This window comes from Babylonia areolata, chromosome 18, assembly GCF_041734735.1.
Source record: "Babylonia areolata isolate BAREFJ2019XMU chromosome 18, ASM4173473v1, whole genome shotgun sequence".
Taxonomy (NCBI): Eukaryota; Metazoa; Mollusca; class Gastropoda; order Neogastropoda; family Buccinidae; genus Babylonia; species Babylonia areolata.
Window position 1 is genome coordinate 21,887,468 of NC_134893.1, and position 6,869 is coordinate 21,894,336.

General features: G+C 41.7%; 1 long non-coding RNA gene across 1 annotated transcript in view; it reads left to right on the forward strand.

The window, feature by feature from the left end:
• The first annotated feature begins 3,346 nt into the window (after positions 1–3,346).
• LOC143292564 (uncharacterized) overlaps positions 3,347–6,869 on the forward strand; it is a 10,757-nt gene continuing 7,234 nt past the window's right edge. The window contains exon 1 of the long non-coding RNA XR_013056660.1: positions 3,347–3,401. This is a non-coding gene — a long non-coding RNA (uncharacterized LOC143292564). The remainder of the gene's footprint in view (positions 3,402–6,869) is intronic.

Sequence of the window (6,869 nt, forward strand, 5' to 3'; positions counted from 1 at the left end):
CGTTTGACTGGAAAATCAAACTGAGCGTCTAGTCATTCTTATGAGACGATAAACCGAGGTCCCGTCTGCAGCACGCACTTGGCGCACTGAAAAAGAACCCATGGCAACAAGAGGGTTGTCCTCTCACACAATTATGTAGAAGAAATCCACTCTGATTGGTACACAAATATAAGCATGCACTCGAGGTCTGACTAAGCGCGTTGAGTTATGCTGCTGGTCAGGCATCTGCCCAGCTGATGTGGTGTAGCGTATATGGATTTGTCCGAACGCAGTGACGCCTCATTGAGAAACTGAAACTGAAACTCCCTTCCTCCCACCCCCTGCAATGTTGGTGGTTAATTCTTACTGCAAACACGTTTGCATATTATGACAGTTAGTTTTGATTTCTCGTAACGATTACATTCATGCATCATGCTTATATGCTCTAGAACCAAGCTTCTGACTTTGATGACTGTTCACCACCCCACTAATGAATGCTATTTAACAATGTGTTGATATTCTCCAAAACCGTTTAAAGACCTTCAGTGCCTCCTTTTTGGATGCCGAGGGCATTTCAGTATGAATAGCATTCCCGTCTTCTGTCTTCTGGAAATGTTTGGTTCGCAACTTTTCTATCTCGCAGTGTGTGACCTGTGCTATGCGTTTTTCTGGCGATCATGTGGTGCCATTGTAAACACTGAGATGGGCACCAGCCGTCATTTCTGCATTGTTATATCCTATATGGCAATTCCGGGTGTGTTTGCATAGCTGTGATGCTTTTCCGTCCATTAACGACTATATTGACTGTGATTTGGGAATGATAGATTAAGGACTGATGCTCTCAAAACAGCTTAATGTTGTTGTTTTTCCTTAAGGAGTTTAATGATTGAGAGAATAGATCACAAACGTTATTGTTTTGTAGGTTGTTGTTTTGTTTTTGTTTTTTAGACTGTGTTTATGATGCGTTTGAAATTTTCATTTAGTTGGCCAGTTCTAACAAGATCCTGTGTGATAAATTTGACAAGGAGTAACAATGTCAACGATGTCAGAACGACTTCAGTGACAGCGTGCACAAAGACAGAAACCTCAAAGCTCTAGAAACCCCACGGCTTGCTGAGTGAGCGGCCTTGACGATTTTCCTGTCCACTGCACTCCGTGTTTGTGTCCGCCAGACACAGTGCTTGTGGGGCCAGGTTGTTGAGATCCCGGGTGTCTATGGAGGGACACCAGATCTGACTGAGAGGTTAGGAGCGTTGGTCAGCAAACTCCCAACAAGGGCACTCACTTTGGCTCCTACAAGCTGATGCACACCTCCAAGCCAACGCTGCTGAACCCTCCCCATCCGCTAGTGCACAGGTCAGTACAAGGTGAACAGGAACGCCCCAAGACCTGTCCTCAAACGTGTCTCACTGTGTACCTGGGAACCTGTTGTTGACCTGTCAGCATGTTGATGGCAAGGGTTCATTCAGCAGCATGGCGTCGATTTGTGTTGTCTTGTAGAGAGCTAAAGTTACTGTGCTTGTTTGGTGTTAACTGTTTAAAGAGAGGTGAAGTCGTTGAACATTCTTGCCATAAAGGGAAGGGTTCTATTCCATGCTGTGGGCCCTGTAGCTGTTTGCTTACCTTGTACATTTGCTCGTATTTAATCAGAAGCGTGTGTGAGCAAAACTGTCCACAGTTTTGCCCATGATTTATCAGCACAATGCATATGGTTTCTAGCATGCACTGCTTTATTGTCTTTCATTTTTTATCAATTTATTTGTTCGTAACACTCAAGGAAATGATCAGGCACACATGCAGCGAGGTGAGGAAATTGGCATGCTTGTGAGCGTGCATTGAAAACAGGAATGAGCAACTCAAACGCTTACGTGCACAGACACGTGCATTCACCGTGGGCTCATCTGATACAGACAGACCGACAGACACAGACAGACAAACACACACACAGACACACACACATAGACACACAGACACAGACACACATGCACACACACACACACACACACACACACACACACACACACACACACACACACATGACAAGTTGTATCACACGAAATCCAACCCAGCTATCATCTTGTTTGAAATGTTTATGGCTTTATGTTGATTTACCTTTATGCTTTTTGCTGTGAATTAAATCATGCTGTTTCATGTTTCACTTCACTGTGGTTTATGCTGATCACGATGTGTGTGTGTGTGTGTGTGTGTGTGTGTGTGTGTGTGTGTGTGTGTGTGTGTGTGTGTGTGTGTTGTTGTTGTTGTTGTTGTTGTTGTTTCCTTCCCTTCCCTCTTCCTTCCTTTCTTCCTTCCTTCTGTCCTTCCTTCCTTCCTCCATTCATTCATCCACTCACTCATGACTGAAAACTAAATACGTTTATTTGTTTCTGTAACTATCAAGAAATACTGGATTAAAAGGAAAGTGTCAGTATCCGTCAATATAGGATTAAAGACAAATACACACATACACATCCTTCATAATGATGGTGAGGAGTAAGGACAAACATCATGCATTGGTAAATGAGTGAGTGTGAGCATTTTGCTTGACAGAGTTTGTAAAGAAAACCAGGACAAACACGGTGAAAATGCGGGCAAACTCAAACGTGTCATAGAAAATGATAATGGCACTCAGACCTACAAAAGTGTCACACTCAGGCACCAGAGGGAGGGAATCGATGTAAAAGAATCACTCTTCTTCCAGAACCACTGACTACGTGTCACGTGGAAGAGAGAAACAGACACACGATCAGGACACACAAACATTGATTTTCAGTTTCAGCTTCAAGGTGGTGTCAAAAGCGTGTGGAGTGATCCATATTCGCTACAACTAATCTGCATTAATGAAAGAAAACGAACCAGATGCCTGACCTATGTTTAGGCCCGACCAGCGGGTCAGGCCTTGAAAATCAACCTGTTTCTAAAGAAAATATATATGCACACACACACACACACACACACACACACACGTGCACACACACCACCGTGCACACACACACACACACACACACACACACACACACACACGTGCACTTATACACACACACACACACACACACACACACACACGTGCGCTTATACACACATACACAGAGACACACACGTGCACAAACACACACTCACACACACACACACACACACACACACACACACACACACACACACACACACACACACACAATTTGTGGCCGAACAGCTAAGCGTTGGGCTTTAAGGACAGGCAGGAAGAGGGTTGTAGGCGGGAGGGAGGTAACAAACGACACGTTAATGGACAGCTGTCACACAACAGAGTTACCTCTTATGAAACCTAATAATACGGACACCTCAGAATTACGTCAGTCATCTGTTGTCGATTCATTTCCTGGCCGGCCATTCGTCACCGAGACGATAGACACAAACAGATAACTGTCCTCGTCAAGGCCTAGCAGGTAGGACGTTGTCTTTTTAGCAACTGATATAACTGGAGACTTTGATAATCATCTGCACCCTTAACATTGTATAAACTTGGTTTCCATTCACACACTATTGATGTGTCAGTTTCATACATTTGTGAAGTGAAATGCAACATGTTTGCTGTCAAAGAACTTCGCTCTGTCTCTGTCTCAGTATTGAAACTGACTTGGTTTCTCATTAATTAGAATTAACAGCAATTACGATTTTTTTCAGAATAACTCATGGATATGGATCGAATGTCTTTGTATAATCACTTTACTGTGTGATGGGTGCTGTTAAATGCATGATTTCTTTATGCACTGGGACCAGGAAATATTTTTCGCTGGTAGGTGACTGACGTAGTATTGGGGTGTTTGTAACTTTAGATTCACTGGGAACACCTGTCATGTGTTAACTGTTAGTGTCGTATGTTTCTTTCTTCAACATTCTCTGTCTGCATTCATGTCAGTCTGAGAGAAACAACAAACAAAATGACAACCACCTTCAGTCTGACTTTCTGTCTCTTTGTCTGTCGGTCTGTCTCTTCCCTCTAGTCTGAGTGTCTGTCTGTCTTTCTCTCTTTCTTTCTGAACCTGTCTGTCTGTCTGCTGGTGTGTGTGTGTGTGTGTGTGTGTGTGTGTGTGTGTGCGTGCGCGCGCGCGCGCATGCACTTAATAATAATAATACTGGTATTTATATACTATAAAGGATTAGACAAGGAAGGGCAGGCAAGGGAGGCTATTTTGGGAAGAGGTGGGTTTTTGGCCAGACTTGAAAGAGCTGAGAGTGGAGACTTGACGAAGCGAAAGAGAAAGTTCATTCCAATCGCAAGGTCCAGAGACAGAGAAAGAACGGCGGTCAACAGGCGACTGTTTGAATCTGGGTATGCGTAAACAGAGGAGATCCGAAGCCGATCGTAGTGAGCGAGATGGAGTGTAGAGGTGAAGGCAGCCACAGAGATAGGAAGGGGCAGTTTTGTGAATACATTTATAACATAGAGTGCTGGTACTTTATTCTGTGCGACACAGGGAGCCAATGGAGATGTTGCAAAATAGGAGTGATGTGCTCAGATCTTTTCTTTTTGAGGACGAGTCAGGCAGCGGAGTTTTGTATGCGCTGAAGGGACTGATTGGATGAAGCAGGCAAACCGGACAATAGAGAGTTACAGTAGTCAAGGCGAGAGAGAATGAGAGAAACATGTGTGGATGCACACATACTCATATGCAAATAAATGCACTGATGTATATATGAAAGCAATCATAATGTTTAATTGTTTTAAACATAGTAAATGCAAACAAATATGTTCACGTATCCACTCGCACTTACACACACAAACACACTCACACACACACACACACACACACACACACACACACACAGAGAGAGAGAGAGAGAGAGAGAGAGAGAGAGAGAGAGAAACACGCACACACACACACAGAAACATGCACACGCGCACACACTCTCTCTCTCTCTCTCTCTCTCAAACACACACACACACACACACACACACACACACACACACACACACACACACACACACATTGATTGATAGATTGATTATGTTTGTTATAATAAACATGCTTTATCCTGCTATCGGATTGTTTGAGATAATTATACTTAACTCTCGGTCAGTCCAATCTTTCACAGCCCTTCCTTCTAACCTCTGACGCTTTTCATGTCTCCTTCCCTGTCTCAATCATCCCACCATCTCTTTTCATCACCCCCAACCCCAACGCGCATGCATACACATACTGCATTCACCACATCCCCCACCCCTATTCCCGTCTAATATCACTTAAAAGTGAAAAGACGTTAAACCAAAGAAAGAAAGAAAACATGCACACACACACACACACACACACACACAAGATACACTTCTATGACAGAAAATTTCATTGCTGATGAACTGACAGTAAGATCTGACATTGATTTTCCAAAAAGAGCTAAAGCTATTTCATCACAAGAAACAGTTGCAACTTACGTTTCAAATCTGTGAAAATAATCTGGTGTTAACATGAACGAGTTAGCTATAAAACCATCTTATACTCCTATTCTTTTCGGGGAAATATTGAAAGCAGATTTTGATATCAACTATTCTGAATCAAAAAAAAAAAAAGGAAGAAAATACCAATATCACGACGAGTACTGCCAGAACACGCCCAGCAGAAAAATACCAGAATCATCTCCATATATTTACAGATGGAACCGTTCTTGATGACAAAAATGCTGGCGCGGCTTTTTCTATTCCCGCTTTTAAAGTTGAAAAATCTTACTTTATTGGAAAAAATCTTTTTCATTTTTACGGCTGAACTTGTTGCTATCATACAAGCTTTGAGCGACTTGGTGAACAATCAAATGGTTTTCTTGAAAATAGCATTCTTTGTTGATTCCAAATCAGTACTTTATGCTCTAGAATCATTTAGCCTTGAAACAAGACCTGACTTAGTTATTGAGGCAAATCATTTGGTACATTGTTTGAGGATTAAAGGTACTGATGTTATTCTGTTGGGTGCCTTCTCATGTGGGCATTTATGGCAATGAAACTGCTGATAAAGCAGCTAAAAGAGGAGCACAAGATTCAGAAAAATCGACAAAAATACTTGTCCGACATTCCGTGAAAGAAGCATACACTATGTTAGAAAAAACAGCATGGGGTCGATTTCATAAACGATGGAAGGCAGAGTCTTCAAAACAGAAAGGGACATTATTCCCCGAACATATCATTAAAGAAAAAAATACCGAATTCATCAGCTTGCTATACAAGATTAATAACCTCTACTTTCTTCCGTATAAAACTTGACGCGCTGACGACAAAATATAGTAAAAATGTTATATGCATTTGTGGTAAGCAGTTCGGCTTGCATCATAGTCTGTTTCAATGTCAGCAGTTGCGTATCTTCTTGCCCAAGTATTTCACAGAGAGTATGATTTTGGTGAAGTTATTTCTAACGAGGTTCTTTTAGTAGAATTTTCAAAGGCATTAGTTCATGGCCCTATTTCTACATTCCTTTAATGTACTTCATAATCATGTTAATGGTTTTAGTTATTATCTTCATTATTGAATTGCTACTCTTAAAGCTAATTTCATGTTAGTTATGCATTTCTTAGTAGTTTTCTACCTTTTCTGTGTTATCCTGACTTCTCTTTCCCTTCTCCCCACTCCACCCCACTTTTTAAATTAAAAAAAAAAAAATTGTAATCGTCTAATATCAGTAATAGTGAAAAGACGCTAAACTAAAGAACGAACACACACACACAAAAGCACTAACACATCTACATGCACACACTTTTTTTTTTTTTATCAGTCTCGACCTGTGAATCTTACTGTTATTTTCGTTAGTCTTGATCCCTGTTCCCTTCTGATGAACGAAGGGGAGATGATTACAGTGGGCCTAGGTAGTTGGTTTTCAGTGTCATTGTAGATCTTGCTCAGTTAGGAAATTTGGAGCACATTGCTTAATGAC